The 16,855-nt window shown below is 37.7% G+C and overlaps 1 pseudogene; it reads left to right on the top strand.

Moving 5' to 3' along the window:
• Positions 1-15,196: 15,196 nt before the first annotated feature.
• On the top strand, positions 15,197-15,296 carry LOC122122085 (annotated as a pseudogene).
• The last annotated feature ends 1,559 nt before the right edge of the window (positions 15,297-16,855 follow it).

Genomic DNA, 16,855 nt, shown 5'->3' with positions numbered 1-16,855 from the left:
TCCTATAATATAATTGTATATAATTTTATAATATAATTTTATCATTCAACAACTGCTCATTCATTCATGACATTAATCACATTCCTTTGGTAATCATATGGATAGGAATGAATTTCTTAGGATCTCTTGCCATTTGGAGGTAGCAGGATCAGTACTAGAACTGTGCGCTCCAGCTCCAACCACTTAAACCCGAGGATAGGGAACTCACCAGTATGTCCAAGAACATCAGCAAGACCAATGATGAGGCAGGCACCAGTGGCTCACAGCAATCCTCCTTGTTACTTACAAGGCTGTAATGGGAGGATCAAAGTCATCCTAAGTAGGAAAGTCCTTGAGACCCCTGTCCCACTTCAGTGCCAACTAAGCCAGAAGTAGAGCCGTGTTGCTCTTGTGGTAGAGGGCTAGCCTTGAGCAAAAGCAGCTCATGGACTATGCTCAGATCCTGAGTTCAAGGTTTGGGACTGGCAACAAATAGTCATACACAAGAATCTGTGCAGCCATCTGGCTAAAGCAGGTCACCCTCTTGTCCCCAATAAATTGGACATAGTTCCCTGGGAAAGTGGCTGGGGGAGTTGCTGTCCTCTTGAATCTGCCCATGCTGCCTGCATCACAGGATTCTGGCCACACCCCCATTCTTTCATGTTTCTTTCTGACCAATGGAATAAAAGAATGGTGGCCACGCTCACATTCCATGCTGCCCTGTACCCCAGGCATTCCCTTGGTTTGTTGTCACCACTACCAGCATTTGAAGAAGGTAGACATGGCTGAGTAGTGAGCAAGAGACTTGACGCTACTTTGGAGTAGGAAATTGATGTGCCCTCCGCTTCCCAGCCCCCTCCCCTGCTTCCTCCAAGGCTCCGCATTTCAAACCTCAGGTGGTAGTAAGCTGCTGGCAGGCTTGCAGCCCTGACCTTGGCCCCTGGTCCTCTGCTCTGGACCTGAGTGTCTGCAATGCCCCCTCCATTGCTGCTCACCCCACCAGGAGCATCCACCAACAACTTCTCCCAGGAGCACAGGTGAGTGACCACCCAGTGGACCTGCACCCTGTGACACCTGTACCTGGCAACCCCCCCCCCCCCAGTTCCCGGACTTGCACCTCCCTCACACCCCACAGTCCAGCCAGGGCTCTGTCACTAATGCGCCCCAAGGATAGGGGATGGGTGTCAACCCGGGGAACCCACCCCCATCCCAGCGGCCATTGACCCAGGAAAAGGGCAGATGCAGTGATGGATGAAGAGGGGGCACCACATCGTCCCTGGCCTGGAGCAGTGGGAGCCAGAGAGCCATGCATCTGCACCCTTTATCTCCCTAGTGGGAACTTTGTGGCTTTAGTCAAAGGTGGGGAGCAGCACCTCCACACCTGCTTTCTCTGGTCTTTTCCTTTATTCTGGTCATGGATGCAGAAGATAGACCCCCCCCCCAGCTGTGTGAGCCCTTGTCCTCTGTGCTTGGTCATCCTTTCACCTGAAAAGGGTCCCAGAAACGCCCAGAGGGAGGTGAAGGGCGCTGGGGGTCAAAGCAGAAGGTAAAAATCTGGAAGGAATACCCCCAACTCCCCCAGGTCCCCCACACACATACACCTGGCCTGTTTCCCTACCCCTCAGCTGTCAAAAGTTCTCCCAGGGTCATCACTTTTCAAGCTCTGCCAGCATGTGCTGGTGCTCTTGGTCCATTTGGTCTCCTCGTCCTCCCCAAGAATCCAATTAGCCCAGAAGCATGTAGGCTAGAAGTAAGGAGGATGTCGATGTATGTAGCCTTAGGACTCCATCCATTTCCCCAACACTGCACTCACCCCTGCTCAGACACCCCTCTGAGGTCACCATGACCCTCTGCTAGTTTCCTTTCCCAGGCTCTGAGGAGACACCTGTCTCAGGACTCCTTCACCCAGCATCCTGGCCTAGGTTTTGGTGAATATGGAGTCAAGGCTGGTTGTTCCCAAGGGGAAGGACCTGGCCCTGGAGAAAAAGAGAGGCAGGGTGGTGCTGCATCATTTGAGTGCTGCTCCACTTGGGTGGGAGCCCCTGGTTCTCGAAGGGAACCTCCATGCTTCACCTTGTATATTGTCTCAGATGAGGAACCAACAGAGGCACTGATCTGAGGCATGTGTGTGTGTGTGTGTGTGTGTGTGTGTGTGTGTGTGTGTGTTGTGTGTGTGTGTATGTGTGTGCATTAGAGAGAGAGAGAGAGACAGAGAGAGAGGGAAAGAGAGAGAGATTATCTTTCTACTTGTACATCCTGACAGTGTTCAATTGAGTGATCAATTGGCAAATTTCAGGTGCTGCATGGATGAGTCTTCTGTCACCAGTCTGGATTTGTGTGTGTGTAGAAGTGGGTTGCAACAAAGATGGTCGGACCCTTTGGTAACTTTTCCAGCTATCTTTGTGGGGGGTGCATGGGCTTCACGGCTGAGGTCTAGGGGCCTGGAAGGGTAAGGTGCTTGAAGGGGACTCGTCACAATTAAATGACAAGACCAAGTGATTTGTGTGCCATGGAGCTGTCTACTCCCTTAGGCCTGGTTGGTGGCAGTGGGAGCTTGGGAGGACCTAGGGGTGCGTCCCACAGGGGGTAGTTTCCCAGGGGGAAAGAGTGTGTGGCCAGCACTTAGTAAGGATGTGCACCCTGCGAGTATGGAGTGCACCAGCATAGGTCAGACTCCGGGTCTTCTCACCATGATGTCTGATGGATGAGGCCAACCTTATTTTAAATCTTGACCTGTTATCTTCAGATCTCAGACTTCTGAGTAGCTAGGATTATAGACATGAGCCTCTGGCACTGCGCCTCGGATTCTTTTTGGTATATTAGGGTTTGAACTCAAGGCCTTAGGCTTGCCAGTCAGGTCTTCCACCATGTGAGCCAAGCCTTTCTGTCTTGGGCATTTCCAAGATAGAGACTAAATATATGGTCAGACTAGGCTAGATCATGATCCTCCTATCTGTAACAGGCATGCTCCCAGGCCTGGTCCTCTGTAGTTGGGATAGTAGACATGTAGCACCATGTTCAGTCATCGGTTTAGATGGATTACCTCAAACTCTTAGTTCATGGCAGCCAGTTCTTGACCACAGGCTAAGCCCTGGGTTAGGCCTCAACCATTGGACCTCAGTCTCCTCTTGGGACAGTTGTGAGGATACAAGGGATTTATACAGAGGGATCTCTGTCACAGGGCACAGAGGGAGCAGCCATCAGATATGGTTCTTGGCAATTCTGTGAGCAAATGAAAAGGAGATACCTGGAAAAGGCTCAGGTGGGGCTTGATATTAATCGTGGAACAGGTGAGGGATTATGAAACAAAACATGGCTCTCTTTCATCCTGAACTTATCCCCATGAGGAAGGGGATCCTTCACTGTGTTCAGTTTTGCAGCTGGGGATACTGAGGCAAGGAGAAGCCAGGTGATATACTCATGGCCTCCAGTTCACAGGAAGCTTGGCCTGACTTCTCTGCCATGCTCCCTAGGACAATGGGTGCTATTCAGTCCACTTCTTGTGGTGAGAAGTCCAATTCTTGTCAGTCGTGGGGCTTGAACTCTGGTCCAGGGTGCTGTCCCCGAGCTCCTCAGGTCAAGGCTAGCACTCTACTACTTAAGCCACAGCACCGCTTCTAGTTTTTTGGTGCTTCTTTGGACATAAGAGTCTCACAGACATTCCTGCCCGGGCTGGTTGTGAACCATGATCCTCATATCTCATTCTCCTGTGTAGTTAGGATTAAAGGTCTGATCCATGGGCACCCGGTTTAAGTGTAATTCTGAATTTCTTTCTCTCTCTCTGACAGGAACTGTTTTAATGCATGCTGGAGGAGGTGGCCCAGCGTCCCCATGTGGCTGGAATCCAAGGTGCCCCTCTCATTCTGGAGGTAGGCTGTGGGTTAGGAGCTGTCTTGCTCAGCCTGTTGAACCAGCTACATGAAGTAAGCCCCTCTGTGTCCTTGCTAGACCATGACGGTTATTCATTGTCCATCCAGCCTTACTAGACTTAGTATTGTTTTGTATGTTATTTTCTAGCACCTGGCCAAAATTATGATATATAGTTATGGAATGAAAATGTAATGACATCTTAAGAAAGTCATTTAGGGCTCTGAGAATGTGACTTCATGGTGTGGTGATTGCCTAGCATGCATGAACCCCTGCGTTCAATTCCTCACAGAAAAACACTGAAAGTGGTGCTGTGCCCCAAGTGGTAGAGTGGTAGCCTTGAGGGGGAAAAAAAGCTCAGGAATAATTCCCTAGCCCTGAGTTTAAGCCCCCTGTACTGTCAAAAACAAAACAGTAAATGCAAAATAAAGAACACATACTTGGAATATATAATTGCTCCTTCCATACTGATACCTGACAATAGTCCCTAATTCATGCATTTTGCCTATATTAGGATACTGTGTTGAAAAAAAAATTTGGTTCATTACATCACTGCAGTTAATGCCAGGAATGTACTTAGATGTCAAGTGAAGATGAATTCTGGAAATTCAAAGATTCCAAGCTTTTGAGTGGTCACTGATAATCACAGAGAAGGCTAGTCTAAATGAGATTTGGAAATCTTTTTGGTCAGTCATGGCACCAAAAAGTCACAGGCTAATTAACAGTTGTGATAGAAGAGAAGGAATAACTCCAGATGGAAGGAATAAATGATAGTAACTAACGTATACCAGAAACTGTTCTTGGGAAATATTTTTGGTTATTGAAGAACTAGTTATTAACTAGGCTCATTCCTCATTGCCTTTAACATTCTAAATCTCCTTGGCTAGTTCTTAATATCTGTGTGATAAATGTATCTCCTTCTATGCTGTTCTTTCATACCTGATCTCCTTTGTTTTCTAAAAATCTCAGTCTTTCTATATTACTCTATGAAAATTGCCTAATACTAAATAACAACTGCACAGATGGAAGAAGATGCTAATATAAGAGTCCTATAGCTCATGAGTCATTAATATAACAACATGGAAAAAGGAGGACATATTTATTGCTACCCCAATTTTTCTTAAAAGCTGCAATGTCATCATTTGGTTCAAATTTCCATTCTTTGTCTACATAGTGTCATTAAGTACACATAAATGCAAATATGAGCCAGGTGCTGGTATCTCAAGCCTGTAATCCTAGCTACTCAGAAGGATGAGACCAGAGGATTGTGGTTCAAAGCAAGCCTTGTCAGGAAAGTCCATGACACCCTTATCTTCAATTAATCACAGGAAACCCAGAAGTGGTGCTGTAGCTAAAGTGGTAGAGTGCTCAACTTGAGATGAAGAGGTGAGGGACAGTGCCCAGAATCAGAGTGCAAACACCAGGACCAACAAAAAAGTGCAAATATGACTTTCAGTTTCCCAAAAAGGAATGATACTGTCAATAGTAATCTTTCCAAGCATAAAAAATAATTCCAAAATGGTTCAGTGCACCTACTTTTGCTGAGTTAAGTTATGGCTTCTTAGCTGGGTATATTCTCTTCTTTTAAAAATTGTCAAATATTAGCTTTATAATAAACTTCATTTAATATTTCTTTTTTCAAAAGAGAAGCCCATATTGTTGATATCATTTGGCTTTCTTACTATCTTAGTTCAAAGTCAATCCAGGCAGGAAAGTCTGTCAAAATCTTATCTGTAAATAAACACTAAAAAAGCCTAAAATAGAGTTTTGGCTCAAGCAGTAGAGAACTAGCTTTGAGGATAAGTCCTGGTGTGAGAAGCGGCTGCTTGTGCTGATCATATTCACAGGATCCTGCTTTTTTGGAATCCTTATTGCTATGGAGAACTCAGGACCAGAATAAAGGAATTGATAACTGACTCCTGCAAAAAGAGAATCATCTCAGGGGTGAAATATTCATCCATATGACACTTTTAAACCTCCATGTCTTTGTTTCTTTGCAGTAGAATAATTTTAAAACAATGTTATTAGGGGCCGGTAATGTGGTTCAGTGGTAGAGTGCTTGCCTTGCATGCATGAGGCCCTGATTTCTCAGTACCACATAAACAGAAAAACTCAGAAATGGTGCTGTGGTTCAAGTGGTAGAGCACTATCCTTGAGCTGAAGAGCTGAGGGAGAGGTAAGGCCCCACAATTGTCAAAAAAATAAAAACTGAAAACTAACTAAAAAACAACAACATTAATTCCTTTTATTCTATGCTGGCCTTCACATGGCACATTATTATCTTTTGTAATACTCTCAACTAGAAGTTTACAGACAAGTTTATATGACTAAAAACACACTGGAAAAAGTAAGGGACAGAGTTTCCTTCAAGCTTGGGATTCTTTTCTTGTACAGTGAAAAGGAAAGCTCAAGTTAATTTGAACTTTATCATTCCTCTATGTTCAATTCCTCTCCTAGGATCAGTTTCCACAAAGTCCAGTAACAATCTTTGGTGCTTCTTGAGGTCTAATGAATGTTTTCTGGCTTCATTGAAATAACACAAGGACACTTTTGGACATAAGGTAACAGGTGTTTCAGAGACAACTTAGTAAAGAGAAAATATAAAATTTATATTGCTTATGAATACGTTATCCATGAGTACATTTAGTTCAAAATTCATAATTGCTCTGCAAATTAAGCCAAATTTTAAATGGGAAGAAGGTCCTCAGATCCTTATTTTTGTGAGTGTATGTGCTGTGCATTATTTCCCTACTGCACATGAGTTAATAGTAAGAGAAACATTTGCAATAATAGGAGAAAGAGAAGTTTTGTGTTTAAGTATAAGGGTTCAATACAATATAGAAAACTAGAAATAAGACAACATAGAAAACAATAAAGCCAAGTCCAGTATGTAGATTTATGGGAGTGTTCCTAAGTGGAACATGAAGTATGAGGCCTTTCCCTTTCTAAATCACGCTTGCTAATGGAACAAATTTTTAAAAAGTAGAATGGAAGAATAATTCTGATTCCAATGCAAGTCAGATATAAGGGCATGGACTTAACTGGAATAAAAAGTCCATCTTGAGAGAGCAGGGATTATACTAGCAATGAACTAGTGGCTAAGATCACATTTCTTTTTCTTTCCTTTACTTGCATTTTGTTGTTGTTGGGCTTGGCGCTTGAACTCTGGGCCTGGGCGCTGTCCCTCTGCTATTCAGCTCAAGGCAACAGCTCTACCACTTGAGCCACAGTGCCACTTCCAGTTTTGTAGTTATTTGGAGAAAAGAGTCTCTGGGACTTTCCTACCTGGGCTGGATTATAACCTCAATCCTCAGATCTCTCCACCACCCGACTTAAGATCACATTTCTAATAGTGGGCACTCAGCATATGCAATGTATGTTCATCTAACTTTATATGAATTTTTGAGTTAAAAATCTCGGCTACAGCTTAGACTTTTCACTCACAAAAATGTTTGTAGTTTAAAAGTTGATACTTCTGCAGAAATAAAACCTAAGAATATAAAGGAGTCTGGGAAATTCAGTTAGCATGCATCCTGGGCAGAACAGTCTTTGCCACACTACCAGCCAAAACCTGGATTGGAAGAATATCTAAGGTGATGGAACACCAGTCATGAGCAAGATTGATGAATAAGAGCTTGAGGCTTTTGCATACATACATACAGACATACACATACACACAGAGGCACTTACATGTGCACACTCAAATACACAAATGAAACAACTCTTAGAATACATAAAAAAGCAATAGAAAATATGTCCTGAGTAAGAATTAAGAGATAAATTTTAATATTAGAAAGTACACAAGTGAACTTTTTTCAAAAAGTTTGAGACTATTACATAGGTAGGGACGAGAGATAGTAAGAGAGTCAAGTAACTAATATTAAAGGGATCGAATGAATCAGAGATCCCAGCAGGTGAATCTGAAAATGATCATATCCTGTGTCAAATGTTAGAAGATCTTTGAAAATAGTACATAAACACTATGAGCAGTCAGTCTAGTAGATAATATCATTGGAGAAGTTCAGAATTGCTAGTCTATGTCTAGATTAAATAAACCAACAAACCATGGCAGGGCAATGTGATACAAGCCTGGAATTATAACACTCAGACTAAGGCAGGAGATTAGAGAGTGGAATGAAATAGTGATACCTTCCCTGGACCAGGCAGTATAATTTTGTCTAATAAAACAAACCAAACAACAAGAAAGGAATACACAGTTGCAAGTTTGGGCTAATTTTGTCATTATGTTTTGAAAAGTCAAGTTTCCTATTGAAATGCAACTCGTATATAATCTTCAGTTGTGTTTTAAGTGTTCTCTTCATTACGGAACATTCCTAGATTCAAAATGGCTCATGATTCCCACACAAAATTTGTAAAAAAAAAAAAAAAAAAAGTAAGTAAGCATCATTCTGTTGGATTCCAAAGAAATGAGGAAGGATTACAAAATCTTAAGCCTAGAGAAATAGCAAAGTTCATCTAATGCAGGACTTTGTAGATCTTGCTAAATTAGAATATAGAGTTAGCATAAATATTTTAGTTTTGTTTGTAATTTCATATTTTATAGGATACTACAAATTCTTTTTATGTAGAGGGTTTAATTGACAAATTCACAAATGATTCTGGCATTCTAATTGCCTATAATATACTTTCAAGAGAGTTATAATTAGATCTTAGTTAATAAATAATTGATAATAATAATGTAAATGTAAATGATAATGTAAATAATCTAGACAGAATTGCCAACAAATCAATATTTATTTATAAATATAGAAAAATTGCAATTTTCAAGGGTTTTGTATGACATTGTATGAAGAGAATAATTGTGTGACATCTTCTTTCTTCTACCTATATGTAACACAGGAAGCAATGTCCTTAATTACGTGCCTCTGTATACAACGAGAAAAATGCTACATTTGGGGTTTGTTTTTGTTTTATTGGTTTGTCCTAGGGCTTGAAATCTGGGTCTGGAAACTGTCTCTGAGCCTGTTTATTTTCAAGGCTCATGCGCTACCACTCCAATCTCAGTGCCACTTGTGTCTGTCTTTTTCTGAGTTTATTGGAGATTTGAACCACAATCTTACGACCTTAGCATCCTGAATATCTGTGATAGTTTAAAAAAGTATAAATATAAATAACATTTGCAAGTGTTCTGATCTCAAGAATCTCACTGGGGGAAAAATGATGCAACCCAGTTTATTGTAGTATTCTTTCCAGAACAAGGAGAGCATCACATTATCAGAGGTGTAGTATTTTTTCACAATAGAGATAAGCTATTCATGATGTGAAGTAAGGGAATTTTAAAGTGGACTTTACAAGTTGGAAACTACTGGAATAGAATGACTTTATGACATAAATCTTGGGATTGATGATCATAGAAATAATAGCTTACTATGATAAAATTTGCATACTCTTGAAGAATTAATTATAGATGCTTCATAATTTTATCATCTACCAGAATGTGCTATTTTTCTGTTGAATTCTCAATCTGTAACACTCCATTGGAAACTGCATGTATTGCAAAATTAGATAACATGCAAACAGGTACTGTTTTGAATCTCTCAGGTATGGAATGTTCAGAATTTGAAAATGAGTAGTTATTAGTCATAGGAATTTTGAGGAACACATATATTCTGTCCTCTTAACAACTCATTTACTTTTAAAAGTTATGGGTTTCCATAGAATTAAACTGTTTTCGGTTTTAGTATGAGAAAGTACTAAATTTATTCTTTTCTCAAAATATTGGCAAGTTTATTGTGAAAATATTGTCTAGTTGGATAACAGTCAAGTTGATGACTCTCTGATAAAAAAAGAGTAATCAATTCAAATTAGATGCCAAATAGTATTGATTTTAAAAAAGTTACGACATAAAATAAAGAATAATATTTACTATAACAATACAGTGAAATTATATTTTATGCAGCTTATGTTTTAATTTAATATTATTGTCAAATTGATGTACAATGGGGTTACAGTAATTGTAAGGTAGTGAATACATTACTTTTCAAACTTGGTACCCCCTCTTTTATTTTTCTCAGTTTTCTTTCACCTCAATACTCCTCACAAGTTGTAATGTACATTTCCAACATATTGTCTTGTGAGTATTGCTATTGCATTGGCTTGCCCTTTGTCCTTTATCTCGCCATTTTGTTGTTCCTCTTCACTTCCCTAATCAAGTAAATGTATACACAATACACAGGGTACCAAAATCAAATACAGTCGGGGACAAACCATAGGGGAAAAAACCCAAAGAAAATAGAAATCACATAGTACATTAAAAACAACTGCAAAAAAAATCTTTTTCCATATCTTGGAGTTCATTTTGCTCAGCATCAGCTTCTATGTTCATATATACATATAAAGCCACTGGCAAATAATAGCTGAATGGACACTTTATCATATAAACAACATATTCCTGTTTTTGATGGTAAAGGTTGAATTAGGATTGGGAAAACATGATTCTTATAAAGGAATTTCAAAAGAGTTTAAAAATTATGACAGGTATAATTTAATTGTTCAAACTTTTTAACAACTTAGACTATTAAGAAAATTGCCTGGGCAAAATAGACTTTCATGCAAAGAATGCTATGGAGACTTAGTTGAGAGGGAGCAATGTGGGTAAAGATAGCTCATTGTCACACTAAACATACAAACTTCAGAAACCTTACTGTAAATCCTGTAGGTTCCCTTGAGAATTGTCCTTACCCAGGAAATATACTCTCACTGTGTGAAATTCAAATTTCTTAAAAAAAAAACTAAGACATCAAAATTTGTTAATTATTCTTTGAAAAAGATAATTTGGGTCAAAATATTTAGGGAGAAATTGCCCTCCAAAATGAAAGAAGGTATTGGGTTCACACTTTTCTGTTTGTAACACTTTCCACAATGTCTTTGCACGTGAAGCACTGAAACACAGAAAAAAATTTGATTGGATACTCCAATGATTACACATTTCGAAGTAGCTCACAAAAAATAATATCCTTATTAACATGAGGTAGTGAAGACTTCTCTTATTACATATGCCAAAAAGTTTGGGATCATAAAAGAATTGAGAAAATTGAAAGGGCAAGAAAACAATGTTCTTAGAAGCCCTATCTAAGCATTGACTTCAGCAGTGGAGGGAGGCCAAAATTTTTGATATAGATTGTCTTAATAATTTTGCTATCTAAAGTGATTTTACAGAACCTATTTGGCTCACTACAATACAGAACAGATTGAATGAAGACAGGAAAATAAATTCTACGTCCAAATGAGGCAACTTAAAAGAGGTTTAAAAGATAAACCATGAAGGTGTAGCGGGGCGGTTTGGGGAGGAGATCTTATAGTCTTTCAGCTTCACTGGACTTGAAGCCAAGAAGCTGTGCTTAATTGGAAATCAGGCAAGAGCTAAGAGGAGGATATAGAATGAGGACATAGAAGCATTGTCCTTTGTAACAGACACTGTCACCCAAGGTATGAATCATTTAACTCTATTCTTTTCCGTACATCTTGCTGAGCAAATGCAAGACCAAGAAAAAAATAATCTATTGAAATAATTTTGCAAAGAATAACTTCACTGATCATGATATGGTATCTAAGGAGAGTCTTAAGAGAGAACATAAAAGTGGAGTATACTTCGGTTTCCTCTAAGTATCTTGTTAGCAAAATATACCTTTGAGGTTAGAAGTGATTGAACCAAAAAGTAGTGGAGTACTTATTTTTGTGGCACTTTAGAGACAAGAAGACTTTCAAGGTAAAAGAAAAAAAATATAGCCAAATATCTGTGATGACAGCTTCTTGGAACGGTTTTTTGGAGACAAAGTTTTACATTAGAGTTTGTCCTCATTAACATAGACATTGGGTTTTCATGGCAACCAAATGCAGGGGTGAAGTTTAATAGACTCTCTTGGACAATAAAGAGCATGGCAGAAAAAAAGGCAAATAATATTTAGTAAATTAGTTTGTCTAATTACTTTGCCAGAACAAAGAATGAAAGATATAATTCAAAATCCCTTGACTTAAAAGTATGAAGAAAGAGTAGTGAGGAGAGAGGAGAGAATACATAAAGGACTCTTCTGTCTCCAGTGGAGTAATGGGTTCTTGATCTTGTTTCTTCCATTCTATCTTCACAAGCTATCAAGTGTGGCTGAGGACTGGAGTATCCATTGCAGACAAAGAGAATTCACAGAAGAAAATATTTGCAGCAGCTGTAGGTGATTCATAACCTTAGACAATCTATTTAAATCTGTTCAAAATTCTCTGCTACCCCAAACTGCCCTCTTTGAACAGCGTTGTTTGCTTTTCCCAAGACTACCATTCATTAACTATTTAAAATTTTGAGAGGTCATATTCATCATCTCTAGAGAGTGCTGTTTGTTTGTGATTTTGTATGCTTTTTGTTGTGTTTTTAAATTTAATTTCAAAAGGTTGTGCAAGTGAATTACAATAAATATGCTCATCTAATTGTCCAAAGCTCCTGGATCAGAGTTACTCCTTCTATCATTCTCAACCAACCCCTTCTCCAAGATTTATTTCAGATTTACCACTTCCTTTATCACATGTGTACATTGAGTATTCTAGCTGTACTTGCCCCTTGTTCCATTTTTCATTCATTCTATGTCTTTACTATTATTCCTCTCTGGTTTCAACTTCCTGAAAGTCATTCTGTTACACTGTTAATACTTTGCAAGGTTTATATACATTCCATGGAGTTTCAATCCTGCATATACTTGAACTGATGTCAGCTTATATTTCCATAATTCATTCATCTGCAATAACAATTTGCAAGACTGGAGATGTGAAGCACCTAGACATGATTTTATTCTCATCCATTTGGAAGATTAATCTTTAGTCAACAAGAAAGTTTAAAAATGGCTTAGAATATATAATTAACTAACAAATTTTATAAATGGCTTTGTAAAAAGTTTGTGATTATTTTATTATACATGTGATCATATTTTCTATACCTATACGTTTTGGAAAAAAGAAGACTACGATTTAATACTATACAGGAATATGGTAGAAATAGAAGACAGATTTTATGTTTGTCACATCTCTGATGAGTACCTATATTCATGTCTTTTAGTCATATTTCTTACTATGTTAGACAGATAGGGAAAACATAAAACAACATATGATAAGGCAACTATTTTTGACTTTTTAAAATTTACCTTATTAAGTGATGAAACTTACTTTATTAGCTAGTGTTTGGGTTTGAATTATGGGAGGTTGTTCTATTTGACACATTTCTGGAAGGCATCTACTGAACAACACAAATGGTGGGTGGTACGATTTCTACACTTTAATGAATGCTTGAACCTGTTTGGCGTTATTGCTGGGTAAATAAATCAACTCAATTGTAACTTGCACTCAAAAGTTGAAAAATTTGTAATGTCACTATCATCTACTTGTAAAATGATATTTTGGTGAATGTGATTTTTAAAAGATTATTTGAAAAGGAATCTGATTTCAGGAGATTAAATGTAGGTTATCACTGGTTTGAGAATGATAACATTTTTATTCTACAGAACCAAGTTTTACTGAAGTACCAGTATTTTGAAGCATTAAAGATCTTCTCAATTAATGTGTTTGTGAATTATATTTGACCTGTAAGTCAAGTTTACCTAGCCTTGGTAGACCTATTATGGATCTATCGTTCTAGGAACTGTTTTTTTGTACTACTTATTCTGGACTGAAATCTTTCAGTAATCATTATAAGAGGGGTATTAAAAATAATTTTGTGACATTTGTGATCCTGGTCACTCATATGGGCTGGTCATTTGTAAACTGAAAGTTTGAATTACTGTACTTTCTCTCAGATTTTGTGATTTCATCTTTCATTTTCAGTTGCATTGCATTTCACAATTGCTTACTGCTAATTCCAGTGTCATAAAGAATTGAGATGGATTTTCAATTACTTTCTTTTGGCATGTTTCATGAGCCTAGGTGAGAAATCTTGCTCTTGTTATCTGATGAAGTGGATAACTGGGACCTGGGATCCTAGGACCCGTGGGTCCTGCGGAAGAATGATACCTTTTAGATATCATATCAGCAAAATTTGGGTATAATCAGTAGGAATGCTTCAGAAATATGGAGAAAACATTTTTGAACTAGTGAGTTAAAACATTAAACAGAGCACCAGAGTAAAATCCTTTATAGATTAGAGGAAAACAACAATTTTTTTTTACAGTGTGAATTCAGAAGATCAAGAACACTTAGAACATATCACAAGTTTATACCGAAGACATTGCTTTGATACTTTTTATATTCTAATGTACATTCTAAACCTTATTATTTATATTCCAATCTATTTATTGTAATAAATATCTATTTATTTGTCAAATTATCAATTAATTCTAGTACGTTTCACTGTGTGAAATAAAATATCAGCACGTATAAATATAAAATATATAACTATATATAATATAAGAAAAAGGCACATGTTTTGCAATGTTCTGCTGTGGTTAGGGTATCAAAGGCAACTGTGTTTTAAAGTATTATTCCATTATTTCTACCTCAGTGTTTGGTAGAATTGGACCTAAAGCTTTACCATTTGTAGATTTACAGCCTAGAGACAAGAGGAAACACTGTGATTAAAACATTACTAATTTAAGGCCTATTATCGGGGAGAAAGATATAGACTTCTCTTGTAACTATAAAAATATTTGGTGAAAGAAAGGCAGTAGTGTAAATTCCTGCCTAGTTAGATGGTAGACTGGCCAGGACATTAGGTAATCATGCATGTGAAAAAATTTTTTCACCTTCTTGGCTTTAGCTACTTTTGAAATGTTAGGTATAAAAAACAATTATATTTTGATAAAATACATTCTAGTCTAAACGATTCTGTCTTAACTGTTTATCTCTCTATGATCCCTTTTATCTAAGATTAGTTTTGTTCCAATAAGAAAATCTATGCTGTCAGGGTAAGATATTCTGGTTGGTCTGTTGCTACATGGAAGAAGAGTAAAGGGTCAGGTAGACATTTGTGCCAGTAAGATATCATTTATGAATTTTTAAGCTGCAGAAGTTTAGAAGTAGCTCTAAGGCTTACATTGAATCCATTAGCTGCACAAAGCTAACTGAGTTTATAAATAAGTACTTGAAAAGCCATCACCTTTGGACCTATCTATAAAGCCTTCAAAGTATGATCAAATTTAAGATGAAAAAGACTTAAAATAGTCATTGACAAAAAAATTGCAAATGTGAGCAATCCACCAAACAATATAAGGTTTTTCCAATATACACAGAATTTTAGAGAAGTAAGATCAATAGCATTTTTAGGAACAATTAGGTTTCCTAGTTACAAACAGTCAACCAAGGATATATGCCTGTATAAAGATTACATCATTAACTACTTAAATTTACAGGATACTACATGCTTCAGCAGCACGTTTACCCAAATTACAACATTATAGAAATTATCATGGCACTTGCACAAGGATGATATGAAAATTTGTGAAGTATTCCATATTTTTCATTCTTCAGATGCAAGAAATGAAAAACAGTTATTAAAAATTGATTACAAAAATACAAGTCGTTATGTCGAAAAATGAACTTGACAACTTTGGTGTGGGGCGGAGGAGCAGCGAGGATTGAGTGGGGGGCGGGGGAAGGATGGGAATGGATGGGAAGGGTAAACAAAGGAGGAGGCTGCAGTGCTTGATAAGAAATGTACTTATTATCTTGTCCATGGAATTGTAACCCCTCTGTACAGTATTTTCACAATAAAAAAAATTAAAAAATACAAATGTAACAATACATGTAATTCATTGAACTGAAAATTAGTTTGACATCAGTGCATTAAATCCTGACCTTAGAAAGGCCTTTACATAGCATAATCTTTACAAAACTTCTGAAATTAGATAACATTGTCATTTTATCCCAAAGAAATAAAATACTATAAGGACCTAGGAAAAAAAGGAATCTTAAACTGTTTCTATATGGAATGCTATCTGAAATAACACATTTATTAATGAACCTATATATGTAATAAACAATGTAGAATTCAAAGTATTACATCTAGGGGAGAATTAAATAGATTATGGACATTATACAAACAAAATACAGATTATTTTAAAAAATAATTTTTTCATACAAGCACCAGAAATATTTTTAGTTTCTGTACTACTCATTTCAACAGATAATTTAAAATGATTTCTGATTTAAAAAATCACAAACCCTGCAGAAATCATTATAGATGTATACAAACAACTCTTGAATGCATTTTGACATCAAAGTCAGGCAATTCACTTGAAGGATACCATGGAATCCATGAATTTTTAAAGTAAGATATTGCCGTTGCTCTGTATTGTGAAAATATTTTGTACAAACACAAAGATGGATTGGCATTTTTGAAATTTAAGAAACTTAACCAAACCATTATGACTTTGGAGAACAATTTTTACAGCCTTCCACAACTTCAAAGAGGTAGTTATACATATTAACCTTTTTGGCAATATTAAATGCAGTTTCTTCCAAGTGGTTCTTTAGACCGGCTTTGATATAATGCTTCAATAGCACATCTGCTATTTCTATTCCAAGCAGCAAGATGCAAGAGGGTCAAGAGGACTTTAGTTTGGGCATTGGTAGCTGCATCATGATGAACTAAGAAAGAAGCCACCCTGGTATTATTCCACATATAAGCATTGTGCAGGGGTGTCCAGCCATTCACAGTAATTGCATGAATATCTGTCTTGAGCCACCAACTCATGGACGATGTCTAAGTGTCCATTGTAGGCTTCCCGATGAAGAGAGGTATACTCATCTTCATCCCTAGTATTCACATGAGTGGCCTTTTTGGAAAGTAGTCTCTGCGCTGTAGTAAGCTGATTATTTTCAGCAGCCCAAACAAATATTTGCTTGAATACTTCTCCATTTTTTTTCAAATGATACCATTCCTCACTTTTTCATTGTGGTCATCAGAATTGCCTAACCAGAGACATTGAGTACCATTTTGAATGAAGTGCACATGTATTCCCCAATAGTTCACGTTGTTTGAACTGGTCAGAAAAATCCAGTGAATTTTCTACATCTT

The sequence above is a fragment of the Dipodomys spectabilis genome, unplaced genomic scaffold (genome assembly GCF_019054845.1).
Source record: "Dipodomys spectabilis isolate Male_0828 unplaced genomic scaffold, ASM1905484v1 ptg000203l, whole genome shotgun sequence".
Classification (NCBI taxonomy): domain Eukaryota; kingdom Metazoa; phylum Chordata; class Mammalia; order Rodentia; family Heteromyidae; genus Dipodomys; species Dipodomys spectabilis.
The sequence above is the reverse complement of the archived record's forward strand: the minus strand, read 5'-3'. Positions and strand labels throughout refer to the sequence as shown.